This window comes from Staurois parvus, unplaced genomic scaffold (genome assembly GCF_062004578.1).
Source record: "Staurois parvus isolate SC_StPar_1 unplaced genomic scaffold, SC_StPar_1.0 ptg000371l, whole genome shotgun sequence".
Taxonomy (NCBI): domain Eukaryota; kingdom Metazoa; phylum Chordata; class Amphibia; order Anura; family Ranidae; genus Staurois; species Staurois parvus.
This window is the reverse complement of record NW_028318167.1, coordinates 6334436-6361233: the sequence shown is the minus strand read 5'-3', so window position 1 is coordinate 6361233 and position 26798 is coordinate 6334436. Positions and strand designations below refer to the sequence as shown.

General features: G+C 44.9%; 1 protein-coding gene across 1 annotated transcript in view; it reads right to left on the bottom strand.

Moving 5' to 3' along the window:
- The window catches only part of MTFR1 (mitochondrial fission regulator 1), a 42141-nt gene extending 24574 nt beyond the window's left edge, over window positions 1-17567 (bottom strand). Inside the window, exon 1 of the mRNA XM_089685334.1 lies at window positions 17480-17567. The gene's annotated coding sequence lies outside the window, so the exon portion shown is untranslated. The remainder of the gene's footprint in view (window positions 1-17479) is intronic.
- Window positions 17568-26798: the final 9231 nt, after the last annotated feature.

Genomic DNA, 26798 nt, shown 5'->3' with positions numbered 1-26798 from the left:
GGCGAGCGAGTGCCCCCCCCTCCTGAACCATACCAGGCCACATGCCCTCAACATGGGGGGTGCTTTAAGGCAGGGGGGCTCCCCCCCACAAAGCACCTTGTCCCCATGTTGATGAGGATAAGGGCCTCTTCCCCACAACCCTGGCCAGTGGTTGTGGGGGTCTGCGGGCAGGGGGCTTATCGGAATCTGGAAGCCCCCTTTAACAAGGGAGCCCCCCCATGTGAATGAGTATGGGGTACATGGTCCCAAAAATCAGTCCCAAAAAAAAAAAAAAGGACAGGAAACGGTCTTTGATAAGTCCTTTATTAAAAGAAAAAACTAAAAGAATGTCCCCCACAGTAGATCCAAATTCAATCACGATGCCCATCGCCGACCCGAAAAAAAAAAAAGGCTCTGCTTCTGAAGACGGCCTCCAGCCGTCTGCCTGCTCCGGTGGTTTGACAGTGCTTAAATAGGTAAGGGGTCGGCGGCAGCGGTGGTCATCGTGATTGATGTTGGATCTACTGCGGGGGACATTCTTTTAGTTTATTTCCTTTAATAAAGGACTTGTCAAAGACAGTGTCCTGTCTTTTTTCACACTACACTTTTTGACCAGGATCTGGGAGCTCCTTTAATAAAGGGGGCTTCCAGATTCCGATAAGCCCCCTGCCAACAGACCCCCACAACCACCGTCCAGGGTTGTAGAGAAGATGCCCCTGTTCCCATCAATATGGGGACAAGGTGCTTTGGGGGGGGGAGCCCCCTGCTCCAAAGCACCCCCCATGTTGAGGGCATGTGGCTTGGTATGGTTCAGGAGGGGGTTCACGCATGCTCGGATAAGGGTCTCGTATGGATTTTGGGGGGGACCCCCATGCCTTTTTTTTTTTGTTTTTTTTTTTTAAATTTTGGTGTAAGTTCCCCTTAAAATCCATATCAGACCCGAAGGGGAGGGGGGACCCCACGCTGTTTATTTTATTTATTATGGTGTCTGTTTTTAATTGTAATTACCACTTTTTTTTTTTTCTTCATTATAGCTCAGAGATTCAGCTGTCGCTTTCCCCCAGCTAAAAGAGAGTTTCTTTTTAGTTTATTTTCCGAAGTTAAAAGAAACAATGTTTCCTTTTAGCTCCTTAAAAGAAACAAAGCTTCTTTTAACTCTGTGGAAAGTGACAGCTCTGTGAGCTATAGTGAAGAAAAAAAAAGCCTGGAAATTGCATTTAGAAATCGGCACCGACATACACTTCATATTGTAAAAAAAAATATTTTCAATGAATTTTCATTCGTAAACTGAAAATTACGTTAACCGAGGTATTTGTAAACCGAGGTACACCTGTATTTTCTACTTTCTGTGATAACAGATCGGATTTAAAAAAAAATAATAATAATTTTTTTCATAAATTTAGGCCAAACATGTATTCTGCTACATGTCTTTGGTAAAAAAAAGAAAAAAATTCCAACAAGTGTATATTGGTTTGTGCAAAAGTCTACAAATGATGGTATATATACACAGGAATTTACACAGCTACAAAGATATACTGGTAATAGGATCAGTGACTTCTAGCAAGACAGATAGTGTGATGGGCAATCTGGCTCTAACTGATGCTGGCTGGGAGGTACACTGACACAAAGTAACACTAATACAATGATCAGTGCTAAAAATGTACACTGTCCCCATACTGACACTTGCTGGAAAGCAGTTAACATTTAAGTGCAATCAAGGGGTTAACTATGCGCCTAACAATGTATAATGTGCGCTTGTTTTACTTGTGGATCTTGCTGTTTTTTCCTCCTTGCTTTTCAGAGAGAAGAAGCAGCAAGATTGCTTTTCTATTTACAGAGCCTTGTGTGTTTATCAGCACAGGACTTGGGGCTGTGGTTGGACACAGCCGATCAGCAGGTTTCAGCTGGAACCGGTTGACAAAATCGTGCTGTGTCCAATCAACGCGTGGGTCGGCAGGGGGCACGCATATGTGCACCTACAATCCCAGAAAAAAAACCAAAAAACAGTCACATACATTTGTGACTGAACTTGGCCGGGTGGCAAGAAGTTTAATAAAAAACACCCATATGTTAAGGTGGAAGCTGAACACAACTAAATGCTTAGGTTAACGATTGCCAACAAAAATCTCAGATATTTCAAGGTTATACCAACCAGGAACACACATATGTACACTATAAAGGTTTTACACAGTGCAAAGAGGAGCGACACCTTCTAGCTCATACATATCAATAACAGTGGAATCAAGGAAAGCTAAATCATGCCTGGCTACTACGTGCTAAACAACATCAAATGCCAGTGAGGAAAAGACACTGCAACAAGGGAAGGGCTGGAAATGTTCATTCAGAGAGCCTACATTCAATGTACATGCGTTTACAGACCTAGATAAGTAAAAAGTAATTAAAGAAAATAAGTCTACAGACTGCCAGCTGTACTATCACAGAGGCTACTTACACCTGGCAATATAATGCTTGAGCTAGAATTATACTTCAGTCAGGAGAAATTGGCATCAGTACCAAAAGCTTAATTTCTCAATGTCACACTATGAGGTTCATGTTCTAAACTGACCACAGAAAAGATGAATCTTTTAGGGCGTCTAGAAGAACTTGCTATGGATGAATCACATGGGTGTAGGCAACCATCCTGATCTGCGAGTCTGCTACAATAACAAAAGAAAGTGAACAGACTAGTAGAAGGAATTCACCCTTTCTACAATGATGTAGTGATTTCATGAAGGGAAGAAAATAAGATGCCTCCCAATCCGGAATACCCTTCAGAAAAGACAGGAATATGATCATTTTGTATAAATTGTTTAATGCCCATTTCCATCCTTTATCACCATTCTCATCACAGTTCCACAGCCCAGATCACACTTTTCCCAAAGTCCGCTATTGCAGGTCCAGTGTTTATCTACTGACAAATTTCCTTTAGAACGTCTTCACACTACATTTGCTGAGCTGTGTTTTTCTGCACACAAGGGCTCATATATGTGTGGTGGTGTGCAACAAAACAGCTAAACAGTAGTAGTATAATCAAGCCCTTTTAGGCATAACTAAAGTTCTGAGTAGTGAACATGATTTTGCCATAATGTGTAAGTATACAATGCATACTTGCATATAATGGCACAAGAATGCACTCCTCCAGCACAGTCTGATCCAGGCTGTCAGTCTCCAGATCCTTTTATCTCCACTGCTTCTTCTCCTTCCCACACTGCTCATCAGCCACTGGGTGGCCAAGATGATGTAAATTCTGCGTATGCACGCACAAATTATACTGCCCACATCAACCGTTTAATTTCTTGGCAACGTATAGATGACTGTACATTGCAAGGCTCATGTGCCATCCAGTGCACTAAGAAGAAGAAAAAAAAGGATTGAGGGAAAAGAGACTTTGCATGTCTTATGTACCAAAAAACTTTACCACCTAGCAATTCTTTATTTTCAGAGTTTAAAGCGGAGTTCCACTCACCCTGTCAAAAAATAAAATTCAGCAGCTACAAAAACTATAGCTGCTGACTTTTAAAAAAACAGCCACTTACCTGTCCCTCGGTCCCATGGTGTGTCCCCCGCAGCCCATTTCACCGGTCGTTCTGTATTCCAGGAGGCCGGTATCTTCAGTGTGGGCACCTGGCTGTGACAGCTTGCGGCTTCACGGCCGGGTACCCACTGCACATGCGCGAGTAGCACATGCGCGAGTAACACATGCGCGAGTAGCGCATCGCTTGATGAATGGTCCTGTAGTCTTCTGGGACCTGTCACGTGTCCCAAATTACTACATGGAGGGAGGACACCTTCCGATTGCCTAGGTGATCGGACCGGAAGTGGGAGCAGGTACCTGTCAAATTTGGGTACCTGCTCCCACCCCGCCCCCCAAAGGTGGCAATCCTTAATGGGGAGCAGTCCTTAAAGCTGAACTTCCCCTTTTGGGTGGAACTCCGCTTTAAGTAGAACTATAGGCCACTACAGTCTGGCTTCCGTCCCCTACACTCCACCGAAACCGCCCTACTTAAAATCACTAACGGCCTGCTAACCGCCAAAGCTAATGGCCACTACTCTATCCTCCTGCTCCTCGACCTCTCCGCGGCCTTCGATACTGTCGACCACCCCCTCCTCCTTACTAAACTGCACTCCTTCGGCATCAGGGACGCTGCTCTCTCCTGGTTCTCCTCCTACCTATCCCAACGCTCCTTCAGCGTTACCTATAACGCTGCCACCTCCCCCTCTCTGTTGGTGTCCCCCAAGGCTCTGTCCTCGGACCCCTCCTCTTCTCCATCTACACCTCCTCCCTTGGCAAACTGATACACTCTCACGGCTTCAACTATCACTGACGACACACAAATTTACCTCTCTACCCCTCAACTCACCCCCTCACTCTCCACCCGCATCACCCACCTCCTGAACGACATATCAAACTGGATGTCGCTCCATTACCTCAAATTAAACCTGTCCAAAACCGAGCTCCTAGTCTTCCCCCCAGCCCGCGCCCCCCATCCTCTCCATCACGACTAGCAATGCCACCATCAATCCCAAAGTCCTGGGTGTCACCCTGGACTCAAACATCTCCTTCCAACCTCATGTCCAATCACTAACAAAGTCATGCAGGCTCCACCTCCGCAACATCTCCAAGATACGTACGTTCCTCACCCCAGACACTACTAAACAACTCGTATACTCCCTCATTATCTCACGCCTGGACTACTGCAACTCCCTTCTCACTGGCCTATTCAAACAATTGCTATCCCCACTCCAGTCTATCCTGAACTCAGTGGCTAGACTCATCCACCTCACCAACCGCTCCACATCTGCCACCCCCCTCTGCCAATCCCTTCACTGGCTCCCGATTGCTCAACGCATTAAATTCAAACTACTAACTCTGACATACAAAGCCATTCACAACGCTGCCCCAAACTAGCTAACTGACCTGATACCCAAATACAACCCCACCCATGCCCTTCGCTCCTCATAGGACCTCCTACTCTCCAGCTCCCTGGTCTCCTCCTCCCAGGCCCGACTGCAGGACTTCTCCAGGACTTCCCCCCATCCCCTGGAACTCCCTACCCCAATCCATCAGACTATCACCTACCCTCCTCACCTTCAGGCGCACCCTGAAAACCCATCTCTTCAGGGAAGCCTACCCCACCCTCACCTAACAACCGATCTCCTCCACTCCTCCTACCACTCCATCCCCCACAGTCACTTCCTCCTGTACCACTATCCCCCTTGTTGTGCTACCATGTCACAATCGCTTGCATTGCAACAAACATAGGCTTAAATCAGGTAATGAGGAGGCAACATATCGCCTCCTCACCACCTTGTGAATGAGCCCTTAGTTGCATTCGGCAGCAGCACCCGTAGAGCTTGTTCACGCGTAAAGTTGGAGGGTGGTAAAAACCTGTGGTTTTACCACCCCAAAACCACAGAGCATCAGTGTAAAAGCAGCCCTATACTATTATGCCCAGTGTATTGCTTTACACTGACCTGAAGATCTCTTTCCTGCTGCTGGCACCATGCTGGAGACTGCTAGCCGAGATCAGAGGTGGAGTGCAGTTGGTATCGCTCCGCATGGGGCAGAGGTCAACACTACAGAGGAGGCATCGGCTTTTGTGGCTCTTGCTCTCTACTACAGCTCCAACTTAACAAGTAGTCCTTCTACATTGCACTCTGTTCGATGATCTGGGATGGTGGGTCAGCAAGCCCAGACTGTGATCTACCAGTCACCTGGCCACGATCTACTGGTTGTTGACCCCCACTTTAGGCTGTCAACAGATCGACCTCTAGAAATTCAGCAGAGTGCTGAAAAAGAGAGAGCAACTGAGCATGTGCAGAGCAAGGTGAAACAGTATATTAGTGGATTTTTAAACAGGAAAGGCACTTATTTTTAATGTTTCACATAGTTATACTTGCAAAAGGGGCCAGCCCGAGGTGATCTAGTAGCACTTAAATTTTCTAAATAAAGTTCCACTTTAAAGTATAGATTGCTGTATAAGAGATCAGAGCCTGTGCTGAGATAGTAACAAATGAGACAAGCCCAAGTGCAAACAGCGAAAGGTGCTGCACACAGAGGTGTATAACAAAATTAGCAAAACTGAGCCTGTTCCAGAATGTTAGAAGCTTTCCTTAACCTAATATCTACTTATTAACAGTACTAACATATGTATGAATGAGGTGGATCTTAATAGAGTTGTTATATTTCTGTTTGTTCTAGATTGGGAAAAGTAAGATAAATAGACTTTTTATAGTCTATGTGAACACACACACACACACGTATGTGAATACATATGTATATATGGCTTGTGTTTTTTCTACATTCAAGCAAAATGTGGTAGTAATTAGTCTAGCTATTCCTCCCCCATCTTCCACCATCTCTGTAAGTAAGAGATAAAGTTTCACTGACAAGAGAATTGTAAGAATCTATTTCATACATGTTAGGCTTACAAGATTTATACTGTAATATGTGTAAAATACATCTGATTTACCCCGATTGATGGAATGTCAGTGAAGCTTTGTCTAGACGTTCTAAAGTTACACTCCGACTCTGAGGGAAGGAAAGAAGACTGAGGTTTTGTTCTATACATCTGTTGCCAATTATCTTTGTAGAACTACAAGGGACAGAGGAGTAGACCAGCCCATTTTTGGGAAGGTGGGGGCGGATTGCTCCTAAAAGAGCAGAACAAAGATTTTTTAGACACACTTTTCTAGAAGCCTAGATTGGACACACAGATTCACATCACTACACATACTTAATTATATACAATATCTTAAGAACTGAACTATATTTTTTGGACATTATCTAAACATTCTGTATTCCAATATTTTATTTCTAATTTTATGCAACATTATTATTAAATCAATTTTTTAGTTTATGCAAGAGTTGGAAGGACTTTTTCTATTTTGAATTTTTCTCATCAATACAAGTTAAACAAAATATCGAGATAATACAGTATTTTACACAGAACATGCAAGGTTAGAGATATTCCAAAATAAAAAAATAAAAACTAAAGCCAAGGAAGTGTTCTTGTGGGCAGCATGTAAAGGAAAAGAGTGCAGAGGGGTTTCACAGCAGATAGTATGTGAAGGAGAGGAGGGCAGAAGGGATGACACTGTGAAATAGGTGCAGGACAGGAGGGCATAGAGTATGAGGGAAGGCAGCATGTGCAGGGGAGGAACGTAGTGGTGATGACAGCAGGCAGCATGTGCAGGGGAGAAACGCAGTGGTGATGACAGCAGGCAGCATGTGCAGGGGAAGAACGCAGTGGTGATGACAGCAGGCAGCATGTGCAGGGGAAGAACGCAGTGGTGATGACAGCAGGCAGCATGTGCAGGGGAGAAACGCAGTGGTGATGACAGCAGGCAGCATGTGCAGGGGAGAAACGCAGTGGTGATGACAGCAGGCAGCATGTGCAGGGGAAGAACGCAGTGGTGATGACAGCAGGCAGCATGTGCAGGGGAAGAACGCAGTGGTGATGACAGCAGGCAGCATGTGCAGGGGAAGAACGCAGTGGTGATGACAGCAGGCAGCATGTGCAGGGGAAGAACGCAGTGGTGATGACAGCAGGCAGCATGTGCAGGGGAAGAACGCAGTGGTGATGACAGCAGGCAGCATGTGCAGGGGAAGAACGCAGTGGTGATGACAGCAGGCAGCATGTGCAGGGGAAGAACGCAGTGGTGATGACAGCAGGCAGCATGTGCAGGGGAAGAACGCAGTGGTGATGACAGCAGGCAGCATGTGCAGGGGAAGAACGCAGTGGTGATGACAGCAGGCAGCATGTGCAGGGGAAGAACGCAGTGGTGATGACAGCAGGCAGCATGTGCAGGGGAAGAACGCAGTGGTGATGACAGCAGGCAGCATGTGCAGGGGAAGAACGCAGTGGTGATGACAGCAGGCAGCATGTGCAGGGGAAGAACGCAGTGGTGATGACAGCAGGCAGCATGTGCAGGGGAAGAACGCAGTGGTGATGACAGCAGGCAGCATGTGCAGGGGAAGAACGCAGTGGTGATGACAGCATGTGCAGGGGGGGAATGCAGTGGTGATGACAGCAGGCAGTATGTGCAGTACAGCAGTACAGAGTGTATGATAACAGGTAGTATGTTCAGGAGAGGATTGGGGTACAACTAGGACAGTGAGCAGTAGGTAAGGAGGATGACCAAGAGCATGACTGCAGGCAAAATGTTTGGGACAGAATCACAGGAGGTATGTCCAGTGGACAACCTGTGCAGAAGAAGAGTATAAACATCATTCACAATATGCAGACAAGGTAAACATTTATGGGAGAGACAGTAAAGTTGGGGGAGGCCAAACAATTGCAATAAATTACCCAGATTTTAGATAAAATATAAAAGACGAGGGTGCACAGAATAGATACCCAACATGTCAAACCATAAATCTGTGTGTGCCCATGAAATGGCAATACATTTCAGCACCCTATATTCTCTATAGGTGACGCTTCAAAAGCCCCTACAGGTCATTGGTTTACTGTCACGGAGGTCTTCTGCTAAAAATATTGCTCTCACTCCAGCATGCACAGCGATATGGAACATGTAACTTTTAGGCCCTGCATGTCTCCTCTGGGATCCACTCAAAAGTACTGCAATGCAGATCACATTGCCAAACATTCCTCAAAAGTGACATCATACATGTCGTTTCCACATCACAGCAAGAAAGGGAGGAGAGTGGACATGTGTCCACTCTCCTCTCTCCCCTCCACCTGCCGACACCCACTATGTCAGACACGGGCCAGAAGCAGGCCAAGTGGAACTTGGAATACATGGCGGGGCAGGCGTCGTTACCACGGTGTGTACAAGCAATCGTGTGGCAGTGCAGCCACCCCACTCCTTCCACTTGACAAAGCAGGAGTCTGCCTATCCATTTTATACATAATCCCAGTGGCTGTAGCCCCCCCACTGTCAGGTACGTAGGACATACAGACCTGGCAGTGGAAGGGTTAAAACACGTTCCATAAAGACATTATTACTAATAAGTGTTAGATTTATGATTTCAGCCAAGTGGTATCCATTTAAAATAAGCTAGTTATATAAACCACACAGGAATTTCTTTGCAGCAAAGTAAATTTAGTTCGGATCACAGAACTTGATGTTAAAACATACAATAAAACTTAAATATGAAAGCCCAAGGGGAAAACCAGGTATTATCATTTTATAATGTTATTTTTTTTAACACATCTCTACACCAATGTTTTCACTTCACTGAAAATGAGTAATACTTTGAATAAGGACAGGAAAAGGATGAACACCTTTAGAATGTTTTTACTTAAATAAAAAATATAAAGAATGTGCTTTATCAGGTTTTCCACATTTTCTGCCATACTATACACTCACCAGCCACTTTATTAGGTACACCTGGCTAGTATCGGGTTGGACCCCCTTTTACCATCAGAACTGCCTTAATTCTTTGTAGCATAAATTCAACAAGGTGTTGGAAACATTCCTCAGGTATTTTGGTCCATATTCACAAGATAGCATCAAGCAGTTGCACATCCATGATGTGAATCTCCCGTTCCGCCACATCCCAAAGGTGATCACTGGATTTAGATCTGATGACTGTGGAGGCCACTGGAGTACAGTGAAGTCATTGCCATGTTCTAGAAACCAGTTTGAGATGATTTGAGCTTTGTGCCACGGTGCATTATCCTGCTGGAAGTAACCATCAGAAGATGGGGACACTGGAGTCATAAAGGAATGGACATGGTCAGCAACAATACTCAGGTAGGCCATGGCATTTGAATGATGCTCAAATTAGTCCGTGGGTGACCAAAGTGTGCCAAAAAAATATCCTCCATATCATTACACAACCGCCAGCCTGAACTGTTGATAAAAGGCAGGGTGGATCCATGCTTTCATGTTTATGCCAAATTCTGACCTACCATCAGAATGTTGCAGCTGAAATCGAGACTCATCAGACCAGGCAACATTTTTCCAATCTTCTATTGTCCTATTGTGGTGAGTATGTGCAAATTGTAGCCTCTGTTTCCTGCTCTTAGCTGACAGGAGTGGCACCCGGTGTGGTCTTTTGCTGCTGTAGCCCATGTGCTTCAAGGTTCGATGTGTTGTGCATTCAGAGATGGTATTCTGCATACCTTGGTTGTAACAAGTGTTTTTTTTAGTTACGGTTGCCTTTCTATCATCTTGAAGCAGTCTGCCCAGTCTTCTCTGACATCAACAAGGCATTTTCGTCCACACAACTGTTGCTCAATGGATATTTTCTCTTTTTCTGACCATTCTCTGTAAATCCCAGAAGATCAGCAGTTTTTGAAATACTCAGGTCAGCCCATCTGGCACCAACAACCATGCCAAGTTCAAAGACACTTAAATCCCCTTTCTTCCCCATTCTGATGCTCGGTTTGAACTTCAGCAAGTTGTCTTCACATCTAGATGCCTAAATGCATTGAGTTACTGCCATGTGATTAGCAATTTGTGTTACAAAGCAATTAAACAAGTATACCAAATAAAGGGGCCGGAGAGCGTTTATCAGCCTTCAGGGGTGCCTTGGCAAAATGCCCTTTAATATTGTATAAAAACCAGTGAGTAGATCAAGCCTGCCTTTTAGTTACACAAAGCCGCATGTTTTCACTGCGCAACACCTCAACTTCTAATGTCCGACCAACCAATGATGTCATCGGCTGATGAGAAGGATGTCAGGCGGCTGCACAGCATTCTTGTTCGCCTCTTCGTGCCCCTCAGCAGTGCATTCCCATTAGCTGAGTGAGGGAGAAGAGAAACACTGGAATACTAGTCAGTACCAGGTGCAGAAGAATAAATCACCTCTAATGTTGGGTGTCCTACATGTGTAGATGATATGTAAAGTTATTAGTTTCATTTTTACACTTTAGAATGGGATGCCTCAAGATTGTGCAGAATTTTAAAGAGCGTTTGACGGAAAAAAGGTTAAGAAACACTGCTATATATAATCACAGACATTGACAAATTTGTTGGTACCCTTACAACTCATTGAAACAATGCATCATTCCTCTTGAAATGTGATGAAATTCAAAGAAGTATGGTCAAAGCTTTTTTGGCCATACTTCTCTTCTGGGTCACAGGAACGCACTTATTTCTGCACTACTGTGACCCAGATTCAGCTGACAGCAGGCTAAAGCCCCATTGGCTGGAGTCACAGGGCTACTCTAAATTCTGGGAGGATTATTATCCACCCAGATGCCTGACTGGCAGCTGGCTCAGTCTCCTAGCACTCCAATAAGAGGCTGAAGCCAGCCGCCTCCACAGCCTAGCGCTCCAGTGAGAATTGGAGGGGCAGAGCATAGAACTGCTGATTGCCAGTCACCGCTCTCTACTCAGTGAAGACCGTCAACTGAGCAATCAGTGCTAATTTGATCACTCAGTTCTAGGTCTTAGAGCCAGCGGGGGACAGCTGCAGTCACATAGGCGAATATGCGTCTTTGTTTTTTTTTTTTTAGGGAGGTACCGACATTTCGGCAACCGAAAAGTTGCGTCTGAAAATACCCCTATCGGCCTTTGGCTGATATGAAAATAGGCACCGATGCAGGTGCCAAAAACAGCCCTGCCCCCACCACCCGGTGGCTCTCAGGCTTACCTGAGAACCTATCCAATGATCCAATCACTGGGCATAGAGATCAGTGAAGGAAAGATGGCCCCACTCATCTCTATGGCCTTGGAGGACCGGAGCGATGTCATTACATCACGTCCGATTCTGGTGCCTTGTACACAAGGTCTTTTTTATTTATATTTTAAGCACTAGATCAATGCCTTTTTTATTGATCTAATGCTTTACATTGTAGAGGAGAGATGTGGAGTCTTATTGACCCCATATATCTGTCCATAACAGGACCTGTCACTGCTTATTTCTATCACAAGGGATGCTTTCATCCCTTGTGATAGAAAGAAGTGATAAAAAATAAATAAATAAATAACAGGACAGTGTAAAGAAAAAAAAAATGTAATAAAATAAATAAATTTTAAAAAAAGTTTACAGTGCACCCGTCCCCCAGTGCAGTGGGGAACGCATACGTAGGCCACACCCACACCTAGAAATAATTCTAGCACTAGACCTCCTCTATAACTATAAACTGGTAACCTGTAGAAATTTTTAAAGCATCCCCCATGGAGATTTTAAAGTACAGTAGTTTGGTGCCATTCCATGAGCGTGCGCAATTTTAAAGCATGACATGTTGGGTATCTCTTTACTCAGCGTAACATCAACTTTCATATTTTACAAAAAAAAATTGGGCTATATGCTGTTTTGTTTTTTTTATTCATTAAAGTGTATTTTTTTTAAAATTGTTTTTCAAAAATAAATACATTTTTAACCTCCCTGGCGGTATGATCATGTCAGGAATTTTGTGCTGAAAGCGGTACCATTTTTTTGCATGGAAATATGTAGTTTTTAATTGTAGGCTGTAATTTTTAGGAATAACTCACTGAAATCTATCCGAAAAAGAGTCTATTAAACATTCCGGATATGATAAAACTTGAAACACGAAATCATAAATTATAATTTAATAAATAATCATAAAAAATAATATAATAATAATAAATTTAATTCAATAATATAATCAAACCAAAAACACTGAAATTTGAAATACAGAGGCAAATTCGCACATCGCTGAGCAAAGTCGCAAAATCGTTTTCAGTGTCTGATGAGGAATTTCCCCACAAATCATTATCACTCAATTCTGCAAGTGGTTCTGATTTACTATCGCTGTTCTAAAACCGCTTTTGATGTAAAGGGATGCTTTTTGGCCGCCATGGACTTTTCTAAGTTTCCAGGCAGAAAGAACAGTCAAAATGTAGGCAGGGCACAGGACAAAGCAGTGGGGACAAAATGTATGTGAAATGCAGTGAAAAAGCAATGACAGCAAAAATGTCATTTTTTAAAAATTTCAAATTTCCCGCCGGTTTCGCCGCCCGAACATTCCGACGTCACGGGGACCGGAACACGGAAGTCAGATGCCGGCATCCGCCGGAGGAGATGGACGGGGACACTGCAGGGGACCCATCGTGGGAGCGAAGGACAAGGTAAGTGCTGCAGGGACCCCCAGAGAACGCTGCATAGTAAGCCCGAGTGTAGCTCGGGGTTACCGTTCTTGGTATAGAAATTCTACCCCGAGCTACACTCGGGAACACCGCCAAGGAGGTTAAAAACTGTCCATTTTGGTTTCCGGCCAAGTGCATCCTAAATTTTCAGTTTCCGTACCAGAATTTTCATTTCGGTTCACTAGTTTTTGCTTTTTTTTTCCATTCCCGCACTTCTCCTTTAAAAGCAACTGTTTCCTGTATAACTACATGCCTTTGATATGTCACACTAATGCAAAGAAAGCATGAAGAGAGAATACAATTGCTTATTGTACAAAGAATCTAAAAATGGCCTGGACAAATTTGTTGGTACGCCTACAAAATACAACTGGATCATAGTGATATTTTAGACTGTTTTCTGTAATTATCACACATTTTCTGCTCTTGGGCACAGTGATAGATCGAGAGCAAGCTCAGATAAATATTTAGGGGGGGTTGGGGACAAGCTGACCATGGAAGGTTTTTTACTTCAGGCTGCATTCAAACTTGAGCGTTTTGTAGCTTGAAGCTCCAAAAAAAGTTCAAACTTAAAAAATCAATTGTTCTCTATGGTGCCTGTTTGTGCGACCAGGTGTGAACAGGCACCATAGAAAACAACTGAATTTTTAAGTGTGAGCTTTTTTGGAACTTCCAGCCACAAAAAAACGTTCAAGTTTGAATGCAGCTTTCATGCAGAGAGTGCATTAAAGTAAAAACCTTCTGCCTTTAGAACCACTTTTATGTAAGAGCGAAGACAGCTGGAACAGTTTGCTCAAGAAGAGTGGGCCTAATTAACATTTAGGTACAGAATTATCATTTACAGCTATAAAAGAGAAGAAAAAAAAAAAAAAAAAAGTATGCTTTTTCACAATGACTGCCTCTAATGGCTGTGCAATAAAGTATTGGGTTAAGGGTCTAAATCAATTTTGTCCATGTCAAAAATTAAAAGGAAGTGATTTGTTATTAAATATAGATGATTGGCTTTGGGGCGGTTCTTTATTCGCAGAAGGGTATATCACAAATTTGTCCACGGCTATACACTCACACACACTAAAATAGGTCAGATACTAATTTGATAATTAGACAGTTTACAGACACTTTGTAGATTTCATCAGCTACATTTCAAAAATACTTCTAAACTGTACTGACAAGTCACAAAGTTGCCATAGTGCTGCAGAACCAGAAAGCACTAGACAACAGCAGACAAGCTCATCAACTCATGAAACCAGCACATTCTGAACCAAAAACTGCAGACAAAAAGTCTGTCAGCATATGAAAATAGTCTGCAGTCTCAACTTTTGACAGCCTAGAGTTATTGGTACATATTGGGGTTGATTTACTAAAACTGGAGAGTGCAAAATCTGGTGCAGATGTGCAATCAGCTTCTAACTTCAAACAGAACTTTCTCCATAACAACTTGATAAAAAAAAATAAAAAAAATTATGTTTTAGCAAGAAACATACATTCCACATTAATAATTATGCTACCAAAATTAGTGTGTGTTATAAATTGCCTCCAGCATTGCTCCTGTTTCTTCTTGTCGGAGATTGCCATTTTGCTGAAGCCCAGAGCAGCAGTAGATCTTTAGGGTGACAGCAGAACGGCCTCTAGAAATTCAGCAGTGTCGAAAAACAAAGCAGAAGTGCAGGGATTGGATGTTAAACAGTACAGGCACTTATTTTTAAAATTTTACATAGCTATACCTGCATAAAGGGCAGCCTGACTTGATCTAGCAGGACTTCATTTTCTGACTAGAGTTCTGCTTTAAGATCCAGATTGCTGGGTAAGAGATCTGAGGCGTTCCTGTATCAAACTGTGCTGATAAGGTAACAAAAAAAGGTTACAAAAGCCCAAGTGCAAATGGCAAAAGGTGCTGCACACAGGCTTTGCAGGGAGAAAATCAACCACACTGCTGCTCCGTGTACAGAGCCTTGTGTTGTTAATAAGCACAGAGCTCTATACTGTGATTCGCTAAGCCGATCAGCAGGTCCCAGCCACAAATCATTGGCCAGGCCCTGTGACCGACTTGTGCTGTACCAAATGACAGCGCAAATCAGGCAGGGGGCGCGCAGCCCTATACCCAAAATGCTAGATCAAATACATGCATGTGATCCAGCACAGAGGAGCTGTCCGCCGTAAAAAGACAGTTGGCTGGTCCTTAAGCAGTTAAAGCCTAAGGCTGGTCATACATTGTACAATTTTCCTTACAACTTAACAAAACCATAAGAGGTCAAACTTATACTTTGTATGTAATCAGGCAGGCCATTTCACTACATAGTTGGAGATAAATCTAAAGGAGATTGAAAAGGAAATTGTATAATGTATGGCCAGGTTACCTCCAGGTTTCTTCTGAGTTTAAATAGTTTGTTTGTACCAAGCTGCTTCCTCTTTAAAGTGGCTGTAAACCTCAACCATGAACAAAACATTTCCCTCTATAGTATGTACTTGTCTCAGTCCATAGTCTCTCTCTCTCTCTCTCCCCCCTCTGCTATCAACATGAATCACTTCTGACAGGTTTTCCTAAAACCGAGAGAAAAAAAAAAAGTGAAGGGGAGGGAGCTCCAGCACACAGCCTGCGATTGACCACTTCAGCTCTGTTCCTATGTGCCTCTTCCCTCCAATCAGCTCTCCTCACTGAGCTCTGCAAAGGGTAACTTCAGCTCCCCGCTTTCTGAAAGCTCAGACAAGCTGTATAAATTCTGCACTTTGAATGGCTGTAGAGAAGTGCTCCAGATAAACAGGAAAATCTTATCTAGGAGAATTTGATTTGTTTCTGCGTATCACCTAAGGCTAGTCACCTCATTGGGTAATATGCGTATATAATATACTGGGTCACTTTACATCTGTAAGGGTTTACAACTACTTGAAAGTATCACTGAACGCAAACCTTTAGTTTTGGATAGAGTGGAGAGGGATTAGAACACTTTGCAGAGAATTACTCACTTCCTGTTTTAGCTATGGGACAGGACATGAAGAGAAGTCTCTGCAATCGGCCACAGATGGCAAAAATAAACCTGGTGGGGTATACCCAAGGCTTGACAAATCTGATTTGAATTTAACAGCCAGTGAAAAAATTTAGGAGTCAGTTTTTTTTAAAGAACATAGATCACTGCTCTGTGTACAGAGCCCTGTGTGTACGTACAGCCAATCGACAGATCCCAGCCATAAACCATTGGCCAGGACCTGCAGACAAAATCCCACCGTAGCCAGTGGCCGTGTTTTACGCTAGCACAAGAGCCCATTCATTTAAATGGACTCTTGTGCCCCGTGACATGCAGAGAAGTCCCTGCACTTCTGAAAATGCAGTCCGCATGGGAACCTTGGTTCCCAATACAGTTGAGAATTCCAGTACGGGCGGCATGCTATTAGAACTAATGGCACCCGCCCGTGGGTCTGCATTCCTCTGTGCGGGTGGTTCAGCTATACAGCAGCACCACCCGCACAGAAATGAACCTAGCCTTAGTGCGGATCAGCAGGGAGAACGCACATGCGCGCCCCTAACCCTGAACAGGCTGGATGACTTACACGTACTTTATCCAGCCTGCTCAGGCAAGCGCTGAATGGAGGCAACAACAAGCTATACCATCCTCCTGACACATGGTCCTCTCCCCACATCCCAGGCCACCACCGGAGATGAGGACAACCGAGGTCAGTCACAACAATCCACAGACAGGGTTCCGAGCTGCCACCGTCCGGACTAGTCACAGCCTGCCAAGCCAAAAGCACAGACAGCGGGAGATGCGGGTAGCCCAGCCACCTGACAGCTACTAAGGCCAACTGCAGGCGAGAATCCAGAGGCCCATCCAATCAGTGCATAGACTACAGGGGCGGGCCTTGCTTGTTAGAGAAAAGGGGAAAAAAAAAAAGGCAAGGAGATAGCCAATAGGGTTGAAGGAAGAGGGATTTGATGGGAGATTCCCAGCAACTGGTATGTGTCACGGCCAGCATTTGGTAACTCCTGGACTTTGGCAAGCTTTGCTCATGCCTGGTACCAACAGTGAATGGGCTGACAACAACCCCCTGGGATTTGCTGAGCCCTCCTATAACCCTCCCTAGCACTATCCAAAATGCAGAAAATAATACTTTCTGCCTATAGTTCCACTTTAATCCTCAACAGAATCTCCGCTCCATCCGTGGTTCTCTCTGAGTCATCATTCCCAATGGCCCTGACCACACAGGAATATCAGCCACGTGCGGGGATCCTTCTAGAAGCCAACACCGGGGGGAGAGCTGGGGGTGGCAGTATCGGAGTCCCCTCTATAGACACACAGCCGGGCACACTGCCTCATCCTCCTCCCTCTTCTCTCCGTACCTGACCTTCATTGCTGCTCTCCTCACCGCCAGCTGTGACCAGTCAGCACAACTCTTCCCCGAGCACTGCACTCCTCCTCCCACACAGCGCCCGGTACTACCGACCGGAATCCCACCAACTCCCCACCCTGCCGGTAACACTCACCTCCACTTCTATAACACCAACCCTGGCGGCAACTTCTCCCAACGTCACCGGCTCTGCGCCATAGTGCCAATAGAGTGAGTGAGCGGGCGGGGCCTGGAACAGACGTTGCTTGTGCGTACCGTATGAAACCGCCATCTTTGATCCTGGAATCAGGCCCACAATACCACTATGTCACCCGCTGGGTCTAGAACGTTGAGTGCACAGCTTACTGATAATTATTTACACTATATCACCAAAAGTATTGGTCGGCCTGCCTTTGCACACACATGAACTTTAATGGCATCCCAGTCTTAGGGTTCAATATTGAGTGGGCTCACCCTTTGCAGATATAACAGCTTCAACTCTTCTGGGAAGGCTGTCTACAAGGTTTAGGAGTGTGTCTATGGCAGCGGTTCTCAACCTGGGGGTCGAACGACCATTTCCCAGGGGTCGCCTAAGACCATCGGAAAACACATATTTCCGATGGTCTTAGGAACCGAGACACCGCTGCTGTCTCCGGCGATGTGTGGGCGAGATGATATGCTGCCCCTGTCACCGCCTCCTCGCCGCTGATTGGCCACCGGAACTGTAGCTCAGGAGAGGCACACAGGCGGCCAATCACCGGCGAGAAGGTGGAGCTTGGAGAGGAGGAGCCGAGCGGCAGCGCGCGGAGATCGAAGAAGATCGAGGGAGCTGCAGGAACGAGTGAAGAGAGAGGCCAGAGAAGGAAGACAGCTGACAGGTAAGTGTAAATTTTCCTGCTGCAGCCAGGTATGCAGGCTGTAGATGGGAGAGGGAGAGAGCGAGCCCAGGCTGGAGCAGGAGTCAGCAAGGTAAGTATCATTGGTGTCAGTGGAAGGGATAGTGCCCCATCATTTGTGTCACTAATACCAACGATGGGGCACTATTCCTCCCCCCACTGACACCAACGATGGGGCACTATTCCTCCCACCACTGACACCAACGATGGGGCACTATTCCTCCCCTCACTGACACCAACGATGGGGCACTATTCCTCCCCCCACTGACACCAACGATGGGGCACTATTCCTCCCCCCACTGACACCAACGATGGGGCACTATTCCTCCCCTCACTGACACCAACGATGGGGCACTATTCCTCCCCTCACTGACACCAACGATGGGGCACTATTCCTCCCCTCACTGACACCAACGATGGGGCACTATTCCTCCCCCCACTGACACCAACGATGAGACAGTATTCCTCCCCTCACTGACACCAACGATGGGGCACTATTCCTCCCCCCACTGACACCAACGATGGGGCACTATTCCTCCCCCCACTGACACCAACGATGGGGCACTATTCCTCCCCCCACTGACACCAACGATGGGGCACTATTCCTCCCCCCACTGACACCAACGATGGGGCACTATTCCTCCCCCCACTGACACCAACGATGGGGCACTATTCCTCCCCCCACTGACACCAACGATGGGGCACTATTCCTCCCTCCACTGACACCAACGATGGGGCACTATTCCTCCCCCCACTGACACCAACGATGGGGCACTATTCCTCCCCCCACTGACACCAACGATGGGGCACTATTCCTCCCCCCACTGACACCAACGATGGGGCACTATTCCTCCCCCCACTGACACCAACGATGGGGCACTATTCCTCCCCCCACTGACACCAACGATGGGGCACTATTCCTCCCCCCACTGACACCAACGATGGGGCACTATTCCTCCCCCCACTGACACCAACGATGGGGCACTATTCCTCCCCCCATTGACACCAACGATGGGGCACTATTCCTCCCACTAACGCCAATGATGGGGCACTATTCCTCCCACTGATCCCAATGATGGGGCACTATTCCTCCCACTGATACCAATGATGGGGCACTATTCCTCCCACTGATACCAATGATGGGGAACTATTCCTCCCACTGACACCAATGATGGGGCACTATTCCTCCCACTGACACCAATGATGGGGCACTATTCCTCCCACTCATACCAATGATGGGACACTATTCCTCCCACTCATACCAATGATGGGGCACTATTCCTTCCACTGACACCAATGATGGGGCACTATTCCTCCCACTGACACTAATGATGGGGCACTATTCCTCCCACTGACACCAATGATGGGGCACTATTCCTCCCACTGACACCAATGATGGGGCACTATTCCTCCCACTGACACCAATGATGGGGCACTATTCCTCCCACTCATACCAATGATGGGGCACTATTCCTTCCACTAACACCAATGATGGGGCACTATTCCTCCCACTGATACCAATGATGGGGCACTATTCCTCCCACTGACACCAATGATGGGGCACTATTCCTCCCACTGACACCAATGATGGGGTACTATTCCTCCCACTCATACCAATGATGGGGCACTATTCCTCCCACTGATACCAATGATGGGGCACTATTCCCCCCACTGACACCAATGATGGGGCACTATTCCCCCCACTGACACCAATGATGGGACACTATTCCTCCCACTGACACCAATGATGGGACACTATTCCTCCCACTGACACCAATGATGGGACACTATTCCTCCCACTGACACCAATGATGGGACACTATTCCTCCCACTGACGCCAATGATGGGGCACTATTCCTCCCACTGACGCCAATGATGAGGCACTATTCCTCCCACTGATGCCAATGATTGGGCACTATTCCTCCCACTGACGCCAATGATTGGGCACTATTCCTCCCACTGACACCAATGATGGAGCACTATTCCTCCCACTGACACCAATGATGGGGCACTATTCCTCCCACTGACACCAATGATGGGGCACTATTCCTCCCACTGACACCAATGATGGGACACTATTCCTCCCACTGACACCAATGATGGGACACTATTTCTCCCACTGACACCAATGATGGGGCACTATTCCTCCCACTGATACCAACGATGGGACACTATTCATCCCACTGACATCAGTGATGGGGCGCTAGTCCTCCCACTGCAAAATTACAGTTATGAAGTAGCAACGAAAATAATTTTATGGTTGGGGGTCACCACAACATGAGGCACTGTATTAAGGGGTCGCGGCATTAAAAAGGTTGAGAACCACTGGTCTATGGGAATGTTTGACCATTCTTCCAGAAGTGCAATTGTGAGGTCAGGCACTGATGTCGGAGGAGAAGGCCTGGCTCCCAGTCTCCGCTCCAATTCATCCCAATGGTGTTCTTTCGGGTTGAGGTCAGGACTCTGTGCAGGCCAGTCAAGTTCCTCCACCCCAAACTCACTCATCCATGTCTTTATGGACCTTGCTTTGTGCACTGGTGTGCAGTCATGTTGAATTAAGCAGGGGCCAACTCCAAACTGTTCCCACAAAGTTGGGAGCATGAAATTGTCCAAAATGTCTTGGTATGCTGACGCCTTAAGAGTTTCCTTCACTGGAACTAAGGGACCAAGCCCAATCCCTGAAAAACAACCCCACACCATAGTCCCCCCCACTAAACTTTACACTTGGCACAATGCGGTCAGGCAAGTACCGTTCTCCTGGCAACTGCCAAACCCAGACACGTCCATCATATTGTCAGACAGGAGCGTGATTCGTCACTCCAGAGAACACATCTCCAGTGCTCTAGAGTCCAGTGGCGGCGTGCTTTACACCACTGCAGCCTCCGCTTTGCATTGTACTTGATGATGTAAGGCTTGGATGCAGTTGCTCAGCCATGGAAACCCATTCCATGAATCTCTATACACACTGTTGTTGTACTAATCTGAAGGCCACACCAAGTTTGGAAGTGTTTAGCTATTGACTCTGCAGACAGTTGGCGACTTCTGCGCACTGTGAGCTTCAGCATGCACTGACCCCGCTCTGTCATTTTATGTGGCCTACCACATTGTGGCTGAGTTGCTGTTGCTCCCAGTTGCTTCCAGTTTGTTAGAATACCACTAACAGTTGATCGTGGAATATTTATTAACAAGGAAATTTCACGGATGGACTTATGGCACAGGTGGTAACCTATCATTGTCCCAAACTTGAATTCACTGAGCTCCTGAGAGCGACCCATTCTTTCACAAATGTTTGTAGAAGCAGTCTGCATGCCTAGGTGCTTGATTGTATACACCTGTGGCCATGGAAGTGATTGGAACACCTGAATCCAATAATTTGGAGGGGGGGGCCAATACTTTTGGCAATATAGTGTATGTCTCTAATGGTGGCCTTGTCCTATTATTGTTGTTTTGTTTTTTTCAGAAGAAGGCTTTCTTTTATTTAACTACTTGCCCTCTGAAGGGTGTTATCCTTAACCACTTGCTTACCGAGCACTTTTACCCCCTTCCTGCCCAGGTCAATTTTCAACTTTCAGTGCTGTTGCACTTTGACAATTGCACGGTCATGCAACACTGTAGCCATATGACATTTTTATAATATTTTTTCACACAAAAAGAGCTTTCTTTTGGTGGTATTTAATCACCACTAGGTGTTTTATTTTTTACTAAACAAATAAAAAAGACCGAAAATTTTGAAAAAAAAAAAGTTTTTCTTAGTTTCTATTATAAAGTTTTGCAAACAGGTAATTTTTCACCTTCACTAATGTGCGTTGATGAGGCTGCACTGACAGACACTGATAGACTGCACTAATGGGCACTGATAGGCAGCACTGATGAGGCGGCACAGAATTGACTGGTGACACAGTGTAAGTATTGCTGATAACCGGCAAGTGTAATTACATGGTGATCAGCTGTGATTGGACACATCTGATCACATGGTAAATTGTCCCTTTACCTTGTTATGTGATCTAAAGGATGCAGTTATCACAAAGAAAGCTGGGAGCGCGCCCCTGGGGGCGTGCGGAGGATGCTGTTCTAGGAGGATTTCATACTGTGGGAGGACGTCAGGCCTTCCCAGAACTGGACGGGAGCGCTGTAGCCATCATGCGGCTATAGTGCGGTCAGAAAGTGGTTAATGACCAGGACATTTTATTTGCTGTTCAGCACTGCGCTACTTTGGCAATTTCTCAGTCATGAAAATTAAATTTATATAATTTTTTTTCACACAAATAGAGCTTTCTTTTCTTTCTTTTGGTGGTATTTGATCCCAACTGGGTTTTTTATTTTTTGCGATATAAATGAAAAAAATAGATCAAACATTTTGGAAAAAAAAATATGTTCTATTTTCTGTTATAAAACTTATCCAATAAAATCAGATTTCTTCATAAAAGTAGGCCAACATGTATTCTGCTATGTCTTTTGATTTCTGTGAAAGTTATAGCGTCTACAGACTATGGTATATGTATTTGAAAACTGATTAATCCTGATGTACTGATGGCCGACCTCATTTATTGAGGCCCTAAAATTCCAGGACAGTACAAATACCCCCACAATTAACCCCTTTGTGACACTGTACTACTCTGGGGGATGACCAGGGATTTTTTTTTTTTTACATTTTCATTGCTTGTTACAGTGATGATCACTGTAATAGCAATGTTTTGAACTGTCAAACAACTATGATTACTATTGTGTGCTGTGATTGGCCAGCTATCACATTGTACAGGGTGCTGCTGGGATTGGCCAAGGTACCATGTGATAGTTGTAGGCCAATCACAGCATCACTATAGGAATCACAGCTGTTATAAATGAAATTAATTCATAACAGCTTTTTAAACGTGATCATGTGATCGTATAGTATGCAGGGGCGGACTGACCATGTGGAAACTCAGGCACTGACCAAGGGCCCGGGGTCAGTAGGGGGCCCCATGAGATTCCCCGGTACCTTTTTCATAGGCTTTTTTGAGTTTGGGCAAGGACACAGGGGCCCCATGATCCCCTATTGCCCGGGGGCCCCATGAGTTGTCAGTCCGCCCCTGATAGTGTGCCATGTTTGTTAGGTGCTTTTAAGGTGCTCTTAACAATTAATGGCACCCATGCACATCTAGCAAGGCCAGCATGCAGTGTGGGAAATGAGCATGGAAGTGCAATTCCCCACACCACGTTCTGATGTGAATGGACCCTAAAAATGGTCATGAATGGATGGCATTCATTTACATCCATTCAGATCCATCTAGATGGAAAAGGAGGCAGCCTTATTCTGTTTAAAAAAAAACAGACCTGAAAGGACAATATGTGTAAAGCGCTGCATAAATTGACGTCGCTGTATAAGTACCTGAAATAAATAAATAAATAAATACAAGGATGTAAGTGGGTGTAAACAGATGAGCATCCACACACAAGACCACAGGAATGAATTGCTGTCTGTTTTTGAATCCGAAAACAAATTATGAAAAACGAACAAATGGAACGCCCAGCTGAAATGGCCTTTATTAAGGCCATTACTATATAATTGGATAGTTTCCAATATTTGGAATTAGTTGGGGCACCTTGATGTCGGTGAGAAGCCAAACAGGAAGAGCAGCCTAGAGGGCGTATATGGTTGTGATCTATCTAGGAACTTGCCAAAGTTAGTGAACTGGGGAGAGGGGAGGCGACGCTAACCGCAACACACTCTGTGTGCCACGGTGAAATCTAGCAATGGTTTACTAATGGCATAAGTAGTGAAGTTTGATAATGTAAGACCTGCTGGGCATTAAAGTCAAACTAAACCCTCCTATCTTTTTCAGCCAAGGAAGCTGCAATCTTAGCTTCTGTTTGATCTACAACTGCCGTGGTGCTGCACATGTGGTCAGTTATGACACTAGTCATTTGATGGTTTGACTGTTTGGCTGAGAACACAAACAAATGTGACAGTTAGCATTCCGGGAATGTAACTGTTTTTTGAAACTGTTAAATCAGTGGGTTTAGTTCTAGTTTATAGCCACACTCTGGACAAAAAAAAATAATTTTTATTTGTGCCTAAGACCCCCATGCAGGTTTCTCACCAGCGCTGGTTCAGGGTGCCTTTCAGAAACAGTGGCCCATACCCTTATTTTCAGATGGTCTCTCACCAGCGCTGTTTCTGAGTTTGGGGGATCATTAATCTAGCACTGGGAATGACCCCTCATTGGCCAGTCTCCCACCATTCCCCTGCAATGATATCACTTCTTTTCTAGATCCTGAGTGAACCCCGCCGCTAGACAGCCATTAGAAAGTATCATCGTCATGCAGTGGGAGGGTGGAGCAGCCATGAGGAAAGTTTGTGGCCAGAAATACTATTTACTGTACTCTGTGAAACAGTGTCTTGAGCTGTTGGGTGGTAATTCTGTGCTTGACGTGGTAGGAACTCATGGTGGCCCAGAGACCCAGTAGTTTTTTTGATAAGCTAGAGTCTCTGGACAAAATCCAGAGTGTTCCCAGGTATGGGTGTGAACAATGAAATGAATGTGGTTTTATAGCTTATGGCTTGTAATGTCTGGGTGTCAATGGGATAAAATAAAATCCACCTCATTGGTGTCAGGCGACGACTAGGGATTTCCTCTCACTTTCTGTTTTGGGTATGGGACAGGAAGTGATGGGAAATTTCTCCAATGGGACACAAAGAAAAAACATGGGTTATAACCTTCCCTTACGCTATTTAAAATTAAAAAGAAAGGTTTTACGTTAAGGGCCCTTTCACATTGATCCAATTTTATGCTTTTTTGGGGGTAAAAAAAGAAGAAAAAAGTGTCCCAATTAAATCCTATGGATTTCTTCTCACCAATATGCTGCGGGTGCAGTGTGTTTTTAAAAGTCATGCATGCTGCATCTTTGGTGTACTATTCTAAAGCACACGAAAAAATGCATCTCCTATTGAGTTTTATCAAAAACACACCAAAAATGCATCAAAAACACATCCACTGTGGAGTTTTTTTTAGTCCAAGGTCCACATTTCACAGGTGCATGTAGTCAGGGGTCCAGAGAATGTTGCAAAAACACATACAAAATGTGGCAAAAATATGTGAAAGCACCCTTACTTGAACTAAACCTTTGAATGAATGGCCTCTGCTCTTCCCTTTTCTTTGCCATCTTAAAAACCCTGATACATATGTGCTGATGGTGTCTTCCAGGTGTGTAGGATCTTTCAATGCATATGTGGCTAGATTTCTGCGCATGCACAAAAACACTGCCAGCTTCTGGCACATTGCTGCTTATACCACTCTGCATGTACTGCTCAGTTGTGGCTTACCCTAGGTTCACACCTAAGCGTTTTCTGCAGTGTTCGCAGAAACGCAGTACAGTCCATTTAACATGATTTCCTATGGGACATATTCACACCTCAGCGTTTTCACCTGGTGTGTTTTTTGGAAAGAGTCAGGGACTTTTTCGAATGCAAAAGTAGCTTTTTGGGATCTATAGACTTCAATGAAAATGCTGCAGAAAAGAATGTAGTGTGTTTTTACCGCGTTTTTGATGCATTTTAAAATCTGCCTAGCAACAAGAAATTTTTTTTAAAAACTAAAAAATGCAAAACGTATAAAAACCCCAAAAAAATGCAGGTGCAAAAACGCAAAATGCACCGCAAATTGCAGTATGGAAATGGCTCAAACGCAAACTGAGTAAGTGTGAACCTAACCTTAGTCACACTGCCTCCTGGGGTAGCTATGCCATAGCAATTCCAAGAGGCAGCAGGGCCTGGCCTGGAACCCCAGAAGTGCTGAAAAAAGAAAGTACAACGATAATAAATAAAAAAATAAATACAGGTGTATCTCGGTTTACAAATTTAATCTCCGGGATGTTTCATATTGCGAAAAATTCATAAACCGAAACGCGGTTTCCCACAGGAATGCATTGAAAACCAATTAATCCGTTTCGGAGGTCAGAAAAAAGTAAAAAAGTCTGTTGTTTAAATGTAATTACCGGCTTTTTTTTTTCTTCACTGTAGCTCAGAGAATCAGCTGTCACTTTCCCCCCAGCTAGAAGAAAGAAAGTTTCTTTTAATTTGTTTCCTTCCTGAGATAAAATAAAGTATCCTTCAGCTAATTCAGTGAGCTATAGTGAAGAAAAAAAAAAAAGCTGGTAATTGCATTTATAAATCGGCACCGACATACACTTCGCACTGCGAAAAAAATGTGTAAACCAAGGCATTATTTCCACTTAATTTTCAATCATAGACCGAAAATTACGGTAACTGCGGCGTTCGTAAACCGAGGTACACTTGTACTAACTTGGGGGGGGGGAATAAAGTAGAAAACATTTTTCAGTGAGTTTAATATTTGATCATCAAAATACAGCTTGCAGATTTTTGGAATGTACTGCAGTGCTGAACATTATTATGAAGATGAGCTCTGTCCATGCAATGTGCAGCGTTAAAAATGCAGCTCGATACACGGCAACGTGTCAAATGTAGTCATTTCTGACCTTCTCTGCATTGGCAGCTGAACCTCCTGCCCACACAAAATATGGCAGACAGGGTTAGGCGAACGTCACTTTATTAACCAATAGGAGAGTGTTTCTAGAAGGAAA